Raw genomic sequence first — 14,542 nt, 5'->3', positions numbered from 1 at the left:
ACTACAGAATTTCTCCCTTTTATTCACATGTAAAACATTTTCCCAGCTTTAACTACTTCTACTACACACATTCTAAACAAGTACTTATCATAATCTTAAAAATTTGACTTTCATGCCTACCATTTATGAAAGAGAAAAGTAAACAAGACAAATCATAGTAAACATAGAAACTACACCCTAGCCCTTTACATCAACTGTTGATGGAAAAAATAACAAAACCTTCTCACTTCTTTATAGATTGTGTCCTTTGTAGCAACAATAAATTGAGCCATTAAAATGTAAAACACTCCACTGAACTGAAAGGCAGTGAATGTGAAAACCAATACCAAAGGGAAAAAAAAAACATGTTTTCTAATCTCTGCTTTTATGCCTCCTTTTGCCTTTGATAGGTGATGAAAAATGGAATTCTAAATAAAAATGTCACAGGGATTGCCATACTAATATTTCAAACTGCTTTGCATACCAATGAGGGTTACTAAAATATAAAAATAAATAAAACGTAGGAGATGCTACCTAAATGGAAGTGGGAAGACAGTGACACAAATAATTATACCAAGTCAATCATTAAGTAACTCCTTTTCTAATGAGAAAGATGACATTTATTTCAGTCATTCAAATTATTTGCTAAAGATATGCTAAAATATATTCTGAGACTGTTCAGATTTTATCATTAATTTCTAAGTCCTTAAGTACTGGATCCTTCTTCAGCTTCTCCAAATCCTTCATTGAACACGTGTACTTTTGTGTGTGTGTGGGTCCGTAATAAGGGGCCTTGGTTTCCCCAGGGCCTTCACTCTACTAAGGTCAGAGGCAATGAAAATTGACAAGTGTTTTAGTATATCTTTATGAGCTGCAGCTCTTCTTGTAGGTTCCAGCTTACATTTGATCTTGCCAACCTTGCATCTATTTGCCTATTTCAACTGCTTGCACTGTGCTATTCAAGTTTTAGCATCAATCAGACAGGAAGACAACCTCCTTAGAAAGACTGCTTAACTAGCTCCCACAAGTTCCTTAGGTCATATCCTTCTAACAAATCTCATTGAAAATTGACTGATTCACCATAATCCTAATATAAAGGAGTTAGATCTTTGTGGAAAGTTTTTTTAAGGATAAGCTTCTAAGGTCTGACCATGTAAGTAGTAATTTCAAAATTACCTGATTTTTTTTGCCTCTTATCACTTTCTTAGAATGCTTACTTAGTGAAGATGAATCCTACCCAAGAAAATGAGCAATACTATGTAGAAGTATAACATTTTTTTACATCATTATTGAGTAGAACTAAATATCCTTTGAAATAATTGAATGCTTATGCTTATTAGTCTGCTAATATGTAGAAGAAAATAGGAACATTTTTTGTTGTTTCTATGTTAGATAGATATTTTACTAAAATGATATTAGGTATAGTACAGTCATGCATTGCAACTTCATTCAAAGGGTTAATATAAATAGATCTATTTAAGAGATTCACTATAGTTTACTGACTCAGACTTCTAAGACTTAAACTCTGAATGGTCACAGAAAATATATTGTTTCTTTCTCTTTAATATTTTTCACAGAATATGTTATCATTTTCTGTCATTCCTTTTCCTTGGAGGAGATAAACTCTTTTGATTTCAGATTGAAAATGAAAGAGGCACACTAGAAAACAAAATGAATTTTGACATGTTTTACTCTTGAGAAGAATTCTGGACTTTGGTGGCACTGAATCTTCTCAGAACAATTCACTGTAGAAGACTAAACTCTGAATTGAGGCAGAATTTCAAAACTCTATAGATCTGGGAAAAAAGTAATATAAAGAAGCCTCTAAGTATCATTTTGCTAAACTATTATTTCTTCTATTGTGTTTGCTTGGCCTATGTTACTAACCATACTGAAAATAAGAGTCCTATATGACAAGTTGTTATAGGTAAGAAGCTCTTCAACTACTGTTCAATACAACTAAACTAAACAATCAAGGTTTATTAACTTACACTGTTAATAAGTGAGACCCCAAAACTTAGAAACTTAACTTAACTTGGAAGTTATGGGGAAAGGAACTAATGAAAACTATGGCAGAGTGATCTTGTTTTTTTTCTCCTCATTTCTCTCTCCCATCTCTATAAAGTTGGCCCTCTATAATCTCAGATTCTGCATCCATGAATTCAACTAACCTCAGATCACAAATAATTTTTTTTAAATTTCTAGAAATTAACGAAAAACAAAATTTGAATTTTCCATGCTCCAACAACTACTTATATTGTATTAGGTATTATAAGAAATTTAGTGACGATGTAAAGGACAAAGTGCCTAGGTTATATGAAAATACTATGCCCTTTATATAAGGAACTTTAGCATCCATGGATTTTGGTATTTGCAGGTGTCCTGAACCCAATCATTCTCAGATACTGACGGACAATTGTACTTTTATGCCATACTCTTCTGTCTGAACTACAGGTTAAAATTATTTTCCAAAAGAGGCCCAATAAAAAGGAGGTTAAGGCAATCCTACCAGATTATTAAGGAGATGTTACTACTGAGAGAAGTATTGATTATATGGAGGAATCTATTGAATATAAGGAGGGAAAGGCATTGAATTAAATGAAGAATTAAATTAGTAAATTAAAGAGAGAAATGATTCAGTTAAACAAGACCTTGAAAGTAAAAACAAAAGCAAACAAGAAATTAGTCCTGTGGAGGGGGTTCTACTCTTTTAACTGCAAGAATAAAGATAGGCAGGGGCAGCTTACTATTAAGACCAGTTAAAGTGAAGTGTCCTACTGAGAGTGATACTGTACATACTCCATTCCCAGTTGTCCTTGGAATCAGGACCTTCAACGTAACCTGTTAGCATTGTAGTGACAAATGCATGTGACTTAGATAAACAGTTTGGGACCAGATATTCAGGTGATCTACTTATAGAAAATATCAGAATATTTTATTGTAGCACATTAAAAATTATCCAGTTAAGTCAAAGAACACACAGTTTATGAATGGGAAAAGGCCTTAATGGCAAAATAGTAATTATCCAGGACCAAATATGTAAATCCTTTCATACCAAATAATGATATCTGTCAAAATGGATTAAAATATATTTGGAAGATTAAATCTCAAGTAATACTTATGGTAATTCTTTTATTTTTTTCATTTTGACTTAATTTTATTGTTTGAATGCGTTAAAAGAAATACATGTCTCCTGGTCAAACTATAACAAGGTATCTTAAGATAAATATTGCCTCCATCCCTGATCCTTCCATTCTGTTTCCTACCTCTTCTATGTGTAACAATTATTTTTTAAACATCTTTATAAGATAATAATTGCTTTACAATGGTGTGTTACTTTCTGCTTTATAACAAAGTGAATCAGTTGCACATATGCATATGTCCCCATATCTCTTCCCTCTTGAATCTCCCTCCCTCCCACCCTCCCTATCCCAACCCTCTAGAAGGTCACAAAGCACCGACTGATCTCCCTGTGCTATGTGGCTGTTTCCCACGAGCTATCAGTTTTACGTTTGGTAGTGTGTATATTGTTCATGCCACTCTCTCACTTTTTCCCAGCTTACCCTTCCCCCTCGCCATATCCTCAAGTCCATTCTCTAGTAGGTCTGCATCTTTATTAGTGTGTGTGCACCTAGGATCTTCTGACCTTTTTCTTTTTTTCATTTTTAGATTCCATATATATATATATATGTGTTAGTATACAGTACTTGTTTTTCTCTTTCTGACTTACTTCACTCTGTATGACAGACTCTAGGTCCATCTACCTCACTATAAATAACTCAGTTTCATTCCTTTTTATGGCTGAGTAATATTCCATTGTATATATGTCCAATATCTTCTTTATCCATTCATATGTTGATGGACATTTTGGTTGCTTCCATATCCTGGCTATTGTGAATAGAGCTGCAATGAACATTTTGGTACATGACTCTTTTAGAATTATGGTTTTCTCAGGGTATATGTCCAGTAGTGGGATTCCTAGGTCATATGGTAGTTCTATTTTTAGTTTTTTAAGAAACCTCCATACTGTTCTCCATGGTGGTGTTATCAATTTACATTCCCACCAACAGTGTAAGAGGGTTCCCTTTTCTCCACACCCTATCTAGCATTTATTGTTTCTAGATTTTTTGATGATGGCCATTCTGACTGGTGTGAGATGATATCTCATTGTAGTTTTGATTTGCATTTCCTAATGGTTAATGACCTTGAGCATTCTTTCATATGTTTGTTGGTAATCTGTATATTTTCTTTGGAGAAATGTCTATTTAAGTGTTCTGCCCATTTTTGGATTGGGTTGCTTGTTTTTTTGATATTGAGCCTCATGAGTTGCTTGTATGTTTTGGAGATTAATCAATGGTCTGTTGCTTCATTTGCAAATATTTTCTCCCATTGTGAGGGTTCTTTTCATCTTGTTTATGGATTCCTTTGCCGTGCAAAAGCTTTTAAAGTTCATTAGGTCCCATTTGTTTGTTATGTTTTTATTTCCATTTCTCTAGGAGGTGGGTCAAAAAGGATCTTGCTGTGATTTACATCATAGACTGTTCTACCTATGTTTTGATCTAAGAATTTTAAAGTGTCTGAACTTATATTTAGGTCTTTAATGCATTTTGAGTTTATTTTTGTCTGTGGTGTTAGGTAGTGTTCTAATTTCCTTCTTTTACATGCAGCTGTCCAGCTTTCCTGGCACCCCTTATGCAAGAGGCTCTCTTTTCTCCATTGCATATCCTTGCCTCCTTTGTCATAGATTAGTTGACCATAGGTGCATGGGTTTATCTCTGGGCTTTCTATCCTGTTCCATTAGTCTATAGTTCTGTTTTTGTACCAGTACTGTACTGTCTTGATTACTGTAGGTTTGTAGTATAGTCTGAAGACAGGGAGCATAATTCCTCCAGCTCCATTTTTCTTTCTCAAGAATGCCTGGGCTATTCGGGCTCTTTGGTGTTTCCATGCAAATTGTGAAATTTTTTGTTCTAGTTCTGTGAGATATGTCAGTGGTAGTTTGACTGGGATTACATTGAATTGGTACATTGCTTTTGGTAGTATAGTCATTTTCACAATGTTGATTCTTCCAATCAAAGAACATGGTATATCTCTCCATCTATTTGTATTATCTTTAATTTCTCTCATCAGTGTCTTTTAATTTTCTGCATACAGGTCTTTTGTACCCTTAGGTAGATTTATTCCCAGATATTTTAGTCTTTTTGTTGCAATGGTAAATGGGAGTGTTTTCCTAATTTCACTTTCAGATTTTTCATCATTATTGTATAGGAATACAAAAGATTTCTGTGCATTAATTTTGTATCCTGTTACTTTACCAAATTCATTGATTAGCTCTAGTAGTTTTCTGGTAACATCTTTAAGATACTCTATGTATAGTATCATGTCATCTGCAAACAGTGACAGCTTTACTTCTTCTTTTCCAAATTGGATACTTTTATGTTTTTGTTTTTTCTTCTTATCTGATTGCTGTGGCTAAAACTTCCAAAACTATGTTTAATAATAATTGTGAGAGTGGACAGCATTGTGTTGTTCCTGATCTTAGTGGAAATGGTTTCAGTTTTTCACCATTGAGGATGATGTTGGCTGTGGCTTTGTCATATATGGCTTTTATTATGTTGAGGAAAGTTCCCTCTATGCCTACTTTCTGCAACATTTTTATTATAAATCGGTGTTGAATTTTGTCGAAAGATTTCTCTGAACCTTTTGAGGTGATCGTATGGTTTCCCTACTTCAGTTCATTAATATGGTGTATCAGGCTCATTGATTTGTGTATATTGAAGAATCCTTGCATTCCTGGGATAAACCCCACTTGATCATAGTGTATGATCCTTTTAATGTGCTTTTGGATTCTGTTTGCTAGTATGTTGTTGAGGATTTTTGCATCTATGTTCATCAGTGATATTGGCCTGTAGTTTCCTTTCTTTGTGACATCCCTGTCTGGTTTTGGTATCAGAGTGATGGTGGCCTCGTAGAATGAGTTTGGGAGTGATCTTCCCTCTGCTATATTTTGGAAGAGTGTGAGAAGGATAGGTGTTAACTCTTCTCTAATCATTTGATAGAATTTGCCTATGCAGCCATCTGGTCATGGACTTTTGTTTTTTGGAAGATTTTTTATCACAGTTTCAATTTCAGTGCTTGTGATTGGCCTGTTCATATTTGCTATTTCTTCCTGGTTCAGTCTCAAAAGGTTGTGCATTTCTAAGAATGTGTACATTTCTTTCAAGTTGTCCATTTTATTGGCATATAGTTCCTTGTAGTAATCACTCATCATCCTTTGTATTTCTGCAGTGCAAGTTGTTACTTCTCCTTTTTCATTTCTACTTCTATTGATTTAAGTCTTCTTCCTTTTTTTCTTTATAAGTCTGGCTAATGGTTTATCAATTTTGTTTATCTTCTCAAAGAACCAGCTTTTAGTTTTATTGATCTTTGTTATCATTTCTTTCATTTCTTTTTCATTTATTTCAGGTCTGATCTTTATTATCTCTTTCCTTCTGCTAACTTTAGGTTTCTTTTCTGTTCTTTTTCTAAGTGCTTTAGGTGTAATGTTAAGTTGTTTATTTGAGATGTTTCTTGTTTCTTAAGGTAGGCTTGTATAGTTATAAATTTCCCTCTTAGAATGGCTTTTTCTGCATCCAATGGGTTTTGGGTCATTGTGTTTTCATTGTCATTTGTTTCCAGGTATTTTTTTATTTCCTCTTTGATTTCTTCAGTGATCTCTTGGTCATTAAGTAGTGTGTTGTTTAGCCTCCATGTGTTTTTATTTCTCATAGATTATTTCCTGGAATTGATATCTAATCTCATAACACTGTGGTCAGAAAAGATACCTGATATGATTTCAATTTTCTTAAATTTACCATAGCTTGATTTGTGACCCAAGATATGATCTATCCTGGAGAATGTTCCATGAGCACTTGAGAAGAATGTGTATTCTCTTATTTTTGGATGGAATGTCCTATAAATATCAATTAAGTCCATTTTGTTTAATATATAATTTAAAGCTTGTGTTTCCTTGTTTATTTTCATTTTGAATGATCTGTCCATTGGTGAAAGTGGGGTCTTAAAGTCATATACTATGATTGTGTCACTGTCAATTGCCCATTTATGGCTGTTAGTATTTTCCTTATGTATTGAGGTGCTCCTATATTGGGTGCATAAATATTTACAATTGTTATATCTTCTTCTTGGGTTGATCCCTTGATCATTATGTAGTGTCCATCATTGTCTCTTGTAATAGTCTTTGTTTTAAAGTCTATTTTGTCTGATATGAGAATTAGTATCCAGCTCTCTTCTGAGTTCCATTTGCATGGAAATCTTTTTCCATCCCTCACCTGAAGTCTGTATGTGACCCTAGATCTGAAGTGGGTCTCTTGTAGACAGCATATATACATGTTTTGTTTTTGTATCCTTTCAGTCAGTCTATGTCTTTTGGTTGGAGAATTTAATCCATTTACACTTAAGGTAATTATGGATATGTATGTTCCTATTACTATTTTCTTAATTGTTTTGGGTTTATTTTTGTAGGTCTTTTCCTTCTCTTGTGTTTCCTGCCTAGAGAAGTTCCTTTAGCATTTGTTATAAAGCTGGTTTGGTGGTGCTGAATTCTATTAGCTTTTGCCTCTCTGTATAGCTTTTAATTTATCTGCCAAATCTGAATGAGATCCTTGCTAGGTAGAGTAATCAATGTTGTAGTTTTTCTCCTTCTTCACTTTAAATATGTCCAGCCAATACCTTCTGGATTGCAGAGTTTCTGCTGAAAGTTCAGCTGTTAACCTTATGGGGATTCCCTTATGTGTTAAAAGTTGTTTTTCCCTTGCTGCTTTTAATATTTGTTCTGTGTATTTAATTTTTTATAGTTTGATTAATATGTGTCTTGGCGTGTTTCTCCTTGGATTTATCCTGTATGGGACTCTCTGTGCTTCCTGGACCTGATTAACTATTTCCTTACCCATATTAGAGAAGTTTTCATCTATAATCTCTTCAAGTATTTTATCAGTCCCTTTCTGTTCCTCTTCTTCTTCTGGGACACCTATAATTCAAATATTTGTGCATTTAATATTGTCCCAGAGGTCTCTGAGACTGTCCTCAATTATTTTCATTGTTTTTTCTTTATTCTGCTCTGCAGTAGTTATTTCCACTATTTTATCCTCCAGGTTACTTATCCATTCTTCTGCCTCAGTTTTTCTGCTATTGATTCCTTCTAGAGAATTTTCAATTTCATTTTTTGTGTTGTTCATCACTGTTTGTTTGCTCTTTAGTTCTTCTAGGTCCTTGTTAAACATTTCTTGTATTTTCTCCATTCTATGTCCAAGATTTTGTATCACCTTTACTATCATTATTCTGAATTCTTTTTCAGGTAGACTGACTATTTCCTCTTCATTTTTTAGGTCTGGGTTTTTTTATTTCCCTTGTTCCTTCATCTGATCTGTGTTTCTCTGTCTTCCCATTTTTCTTAACTTATTGTGTTTGGGGTCTCCTTTTTGCAGGCTGCAGGTTTGTAGTTTCCACTGTTTTTGGTGTCTGTCACCAATGGCTATGGTTGGTTCAGTGGGTTGTGTAGCCTTCCTGGTGGAGGGTACTGGTGCCTGTGTTCTGGTGGATGAGACTGGATCTTTTCTTTCTGGTGGGCAGGTGCACATCTGGCGGTGTGTTTTGGGGTTTCTGTGACCTTATTATGATTTTAGGCAGCCTCTGTGCTAATGGATGGGGTTGTGTTCCTGTCTTCCTAGTTGTTTGGCATTGCACATTCTGCACTTTAGCTTGCTGGTCATTGAGTGGAGCTGGGTTTTGGCATTGAGATGGAGATCTATGGGAGATTTTCACCATTTGATATCACATGGAGCTGGGAGGTCTCTTGTGGACCAGTGTCCTGAACTTGTCTCTCCCACCACAGTGGTACAGCTCTGACACCTGGCTGGAGCACCAAGAGCCTGTCCTCCACATGGCTCAGAATAAAACGGAGAAAAGATAGAAAGAATGAAAGAAGAAGATAAAATAAAATAAAATGAAATAAAATAAAATAAAGTTATTAAAATAAAATGTAATTATTAAGAAAAAAAATTAAGTAGTTAAAAAAAAAAGACAGAAAGAAGCCTAGGCCAAATTGTAAAAGCAAAGCTGTACAGAAAAAATCACACACAGAATCATACACATACACAATCACAAAAATAGAAAAATGGAAACAAACAAACAAAAATATATATATATATATAATTTCTCCCAAAGTCCACCTCCTCAAGTTGGGATGATTTGTTGTTTCTTCAGGTATCCCACAGATTCAGGGTACGTCACTTGACTGTGTTGATTTAATCCACTGCTTCTGAGACTCCTGGGAGGAATTTCCCTTTCTCTTCCTTGCTTTCACAGCTCCTGGGGTTCAGCTTTGGATTTAGAGTCGCTTCTGTGTTTAGGTCGCCTGAGGGCATCTGTTCTTCGCTCAGACAGGACGGGGTTAAAGGAGACGCTGATTCGGGGGCTCTGGCTCACTCAGGCCGGTGGGGAGGGAGGGGACAGATGCGGGGTGAGACTGCGACAGCAGAATCCAGCATGACGTTGCACCAGCCTGAGGTGTGCCGTGCATTCTCCCGTGGAAGTTATCCCTGGATCACAGCACCCTGGCAGTGGCGGGCTGCACAGGCTCCCTGGAAGGGAGGTGTGGAGAGTGACCTGTGCTCACACACAGGCTTCTTGGTGGTGGCCGCAGCAGTCTTAACATCTCATGGTTGTCTCTAGGTTCCACGCTGATAGCTGCGGCTCACGCCCATCTCTGTAGCTCCTCTAAGTGGTGCTCTTTTTTTTTTTTTTTTTTTTTTTGCGGTACGCGGGCCTCTCACTGTTGTGGTCTCTCCCATTGCAGAGCACAGTCTCCGGACATGCAGGCTCAGCGGCATGGCTCACGGGCCTAGCCATTCTGCAGCATGTGGGATCTTCCCAGACCTGGGCATGAACCCGTGTCCCCTGTATCAGCAGGCGGACTCTCAACCACTGCGCCACCAGGGAAGCCCTAAGTGGTGCTCTTAATCCCCTCTCCTTGCACACCAGGAAACAAAGAGGCAAGAAAATGTCTTTTGCCACTTCGGCAGCTCCAGACATTTTCCCGGACTCCCTCCCAGGTAGCCATGGTGCACTAGTTCCCTTCAGGCTGTGTTCACACCGCCAACCCCAGTCCTCTCCCTGTGATCCAACCGAAGCCAGAGCCTCAGATCCCAGCCCCCACCCGTCCCGGCGGGTGAGCAGACAAGCCTCTCAGGCTGTTGACTGCTGGTTGGCACCAAACCTCTGTGCGGGAATCTCTCTGTTTTGCCCTCTGCACCCCTGTTGTTGCGCTCTCCTCCATGGCTCCGAAGCTTCCCCCCTCCGCCACCCGCAGTCTCTTCCTGCGAAAGGGCTTCCTAGTGTGTGGATACCTTTCCTCCTTCACAGCCTCCTCACAGAGGTGCAGGTCCCATCCCTATTCTTTTGTCTCTGTTTTTTTTTCTTTTTTCTTTTGCCCTACCCAGGTATGTGGGGAACTTCTTGCCTTTTGGGAGGTCTGAGGTCTTCTGCCAGCCTTCAATAGGTGTTCCGTAGGAGTTGTTCCACATGTAGATGTATTTCTGATGTATTTGTGGGGAAGAAGGTGATCACCACATCTTACTCTTCCGCCATCTTGAAGCTCCTCTTCCCCTCTGGTAATTCTTAAAAAAAAAGAAGAAAACCTACAGTGTATGGCAAACTAGCAATGGAAATGGAATAAGAGATCAATGGATCAAAATAGAAATGAACCAATGCTTATGGCAATTTGCTAAAGGACAAAATACTTATTTTACATCAGTTGATAAAAATGTATCCTTTAAAAACTGTTATTGCTAAAATTGTTTTCTGCATTAAAAATAATACTTGACATAAAAATATTATAAGTAAAATAATATAATAATACAGTCAGTGATATGCTAGTTAAAATATTTAACTCTTGTGGCTTCCCTGATGGCACAGAGGTTGAGAGTCCGCCTGCTGATGCTGGGGACATGGGTTCATGCCCTGGTCTGGGAAGATCCCACATGCCATGGAGTGGCTTGGCCCATGATCCATGGCCGCTGAACCTTCGCGTCCGGAGCCTGTGTTCCACAACTGGAGAGGCCACAACAGTGAGAGGTCTGTATGAAAAAATAAATAAATAAATAACTCTTGGATTTTGAGGGGTGGGGAGAATACTGATGTGTACTATTTTCCAATTTCTATGATGTAAATATTACCACCATGACAAATATCAAGCTATCAATATGATGTCAATATGTTCACAAAATTTCTGAAAATTTAACAGTTGGCCCTTGCAAACAGGTAGCAGAGCCCTCAACACAACACTGAATAGAGTTGTTGTGAGAATTAAGTTATTTAGCTACTTAAATTATTTAACTACATAAACTGTTTGCCACACAGAAAACAATATCTATTAGTTCTCATTGAGTTTCTTTTTTAGTGCAATATAAGATGCTTTTCCTATTTGCATCACACATGTAGGTGAACATACATAATAATCATTTAAATTAATAGTAATATATGTACACATAATGACATTGAAAAAAAAAAGCTAATCTTGAAGGGCTAGTGAATTCCCTAGCATTCCTATGATTGTGTATCACTGATCTGGTGGATGGTGTGAGGAAACATATATGTACAGTAAAGGATTATTCAGCAGGCCTCCATTGTCCAATGCCTACACATGCCAAAGAATGGTTTGGCTCTTGACCAGCTTTTGGGAGATAACCTCTAAGTTCTTGGAATATCCTCCCTGAGAAGAATGTCTTCATTTACCTCGGACCTTGAGCCATGCCAAATAGTCTAGGATAACCATGTGTTTTATGATGGGGGTCTTGGGTTATGTGGTATGATTTGACCTAGAGAGGAACTGGAGACTGAGTAACTGAGGTTAGTTATGTGATCACTCATTTCATACATGCCAACTCCTAATAAAAACTCTGGACACCAAGACCCTGGTGAATTTCCCTGATTGTGACACAGAGTTGTTGGCAGAAAGTGCTTTCCTTACAACTCCACTGGGAAAGGAAAATTGAAGCTTGCCACTATTTTCTCTAGGACCTCTTCTACATACATTTTACCTTTGCTGAGTTTAATCTGTATCCTTGTACTATAATAAACTGTAACACTGGGTATAACAGAAAGGGCCCAGATAGTGTGGGTAGCTGAAGTTTAAATCTGATGGACTCTTATTTCACTTTTCCCAACTTTTCCCCACAATTAGTTTCCTGATTCCCCTGGTCTTGTATTATGTTCTTTTTCTTATATTATACCCTATTATTTTGTTAAAAAGCATTGTGATCTATTAATTTTCACTAAAGAGTTAGCTGGTAATAACACAGTTTTGCTTTTCCCAATCATACTTGCATTTGAAGAGATTCTTTAAGGTTGAAAAGCCCTTTGAATAATTACTGAAAATGGAATTTTATCCAAGATGAACAATGAAGACAATGCTGAATATTAATTCCTCTACAGCAGTACCACATTTGACAATGTCTGGAGAAATATTTGGTTGTCAAAATGCGGGTGGGGATACTACGTGTAGTTAGGGGTTAGAGTCAAGGGACCCTACTAAACATCCTACAATGCACTGTACAGGATCCCCACAAGGAGGAGTTGTCCAACCCAAAATATCAACAGTGCAAAGTTGAGAAGATACCTGCTCTATAGTTATCTATAATCATTTGATGTGAAAGTATTGAACTCCACACTATTTAAGGGAATAGAAGAGCACTAAAATATTTCTTATTGAAGACAAAAATCAACCTGTGAAGTTTACAGTTTCTAATGAATAAGCATAAACCTACAACACAGAGAGCTAAAGATATTCAAACTACATGAAGTTTAATCCCAGGTATAATCAGCTAATAGGACTTGAGATATTAGTTTAAATACATCGTGATATTTTATTTGGTCAATGTAATTACAATGAAATATTGTTTTTTCCTATTTACTAGATGAAAATTTCCTCTTGTTCATTACTGATACTTACTTCAATGGAAAAATAATGCAATATTTGCTTGTGTGCATATGGATTATGATATTAATAAGACAGTGCTTTGTATAGAAATATCTGTTTAGAAAAAAATTCACACCACATTAAGTCCCATCAATATTTATGATGTTTCAGTTAATTTTGCTATGACCTTCAAATTGCAAATAAAAAATTCCATTCAAGTTTTTAAATTTTGAAATTAAACAAGTATTGCCCCCCATATATAGACAGCTGGTGAGCATTTGACATTGTGTCCTCACAGAGTATAAAGTTAGCACAATGAATTTCAGACATTATTTTTTGTCATCAAATGTATTGTTGATCATATCAATGGTTATTCTTTGCCCTCAGTCCATCCACATAAAATTCTGATTGATGTCAGTGGGAGCCATGTGAGGCTTCTGAGGACACTGAAGTTTGAAAGTTTATGGTGTTTTCAGAATATTTTTGAAGCCCAGTTACTGAGAAGAAATACACTTTTTAAAAAGTAGTTCTCTGGGGCTTATTCTTATCCACTAGGAACAGGTTTAGATTGCCTATTTTAAATGCAGTGTTAGGCTGGAATTGCAAAACACAATACGGGTAGTGAGTAGTTGATTTCTAATAGATTGTTTCAGTTGATTTCAATTCCAGATTTATAGCCTCGGGAGCCCATAGTGGCAAACCATTCACCACTCTTTTTGAGCAATAATATTCATGAGTTTTTTTCATTCAGTTGCACTAGTGGTAGATATTTTTTTATTCATAGTATTGCTATAATTTACATGCATTACTTTTATTAACATAGTCTACAGATTTCATTAAACCGAACAAGTGAGATCACCTTTTCATCAACAAATTCGTTAGTGAATTTCACTTTTACCTTGTGATGAAGTATGTTTTTATAAAACTTCTTCATTTTTTATTGATGCTTATCTTGATAAATATATTTAAGTACTCAACAAATAAATCTCCTTGAATTCATTCTTACAGCAAAGGATGGGGTCTTAGGGTAATCACAAATAACCATCAAAATGATGGTAAGTGATGGTTCATCTCAGGGGACCTTAAGTATATAAGTCTGCTATTCAGCATTTAACACTTATCATTTATAACAATATTAAATAATCAGTTGTTTCAAAACGAAACAATATTTTTTTTGTCACTTAAACACAAAAGGATTTATTTAGTGGTGTAGGTAGCTCACAGACTCACTGGCAGGGTGGAAAACAGATTCAAACAGATTCGGGGCTGAGCTCCCAGGAATGATTCCAAAACCACACGGTCGAAGCCGACTGTCAAAGGTGCTGCTGCCTCTGCTATGACCAGGGGGCTGCCGGCCATGTCAGTATGTTCCTGCAACAGCCCCTAGTCCTCCACTTCTCTCTCCTAAACTTTTACAAACACAGCTCATGGAGCTCTCGGGAGGGCATGGGCCCAGTGTTCATGGTTGGAGTTTTTTTTTTTTTTTTTTTTTTTTTTTTAACTAGGTTCTGCTTTATAACAAAGTGAATCAGTTATACATAAACATCTGTTCCCATATCCCTTCCCTCTTGCATCTCCCTCCTTCCCACC

The 14,542-nt window shown here is 36.6% G+C and overlaps 1 pseudogene across 1 annotated transcript in view; it reads right to left on the bottom strand.

The window, feature by feature from the left end:
• LOC308617899 (large ribosomal subunit protein uL1m-like) overlaps window positions 1-14,311 on the bottom strand; it is a 54,021-nt pseudogene extending 39,710 nt beyond the window's left edge. The window contains exon 1 of the transcript in view: window positions 14,175-14,311. The product of the transcript in view is annotated as a large ribosomal subunit protein uL1m-like (transcript). The remainder of the gene's footprint in view (window positions 1-14,174) is intronic.
• Window positions 14,312-14,542: the final 231 nt, after the last annotated feature.

The sequence above is a fragment of the Mesoplodon bidens genome (genome assembly GCF_964165515.1).
Source record: "Mesoplodon bidens genome assembly, chromosome: 5".
NCBI classification, from domain to species: Eukaryota; Metazoa; Chordata; class Mammalia; order Artiodactyla; family Ziphiidae; genus Mesoplodon; species Mesoplodon bidens.
Note: the sequence above shows the minus strand (reverse complement) of the source record. Positions and strands in the feature narration are given on the sequence as shown.